The following is a 369-nucleotide window of genomic DNA, read 5'->3' as shown; positions in this document are numbered from 1 at the left end:
TAAAAAATCGGGCATTTTTCTTTCCTCTTCTTTTCTCTTTTGTCTGATTCTCATATCCTATGCACCACAGCCTTGTAGTGGTAGCAGAACGCATCCGTTCCGATCCCATTTCTTGGCTTCTGTCGGACCGTATCATCGTAAACAATCTGTGACTAAGCCAATGAAATCTGTACGTTCTTCACTTGACAAAGCACATAGCACGGTCACCCTCTAACGTCTTGCTAGTTTTTTCAGTACATAGGTTATAGTTATTTCTTCACACCAACCTTGATCGGATAAATAAGCTTAAAAAAAGAAGAAAAAATAGCGATCATGTTAAAAACAGACAACGACAAGATATGGAAATGAAACTGCACCTTTTAGTCTTAC

Source organism: Penaeus monodon, chromosome 27 (assembly GCF_015228065.2).
Source record: "Penaeus monodon isolate SGIC_2016 chromosome 27, NSTDA_Pmon_1, whole genome shotgun sequence".
Taxonomy (NCBI): Eukaryota; Metazoa; Arthropoda; class Malacostraca; order Decapoda; family Penaeidae; genus Penaeus; species Penaeus monodon.
This window is presented reverse-complemented; position numbering follows the sequence as displayed.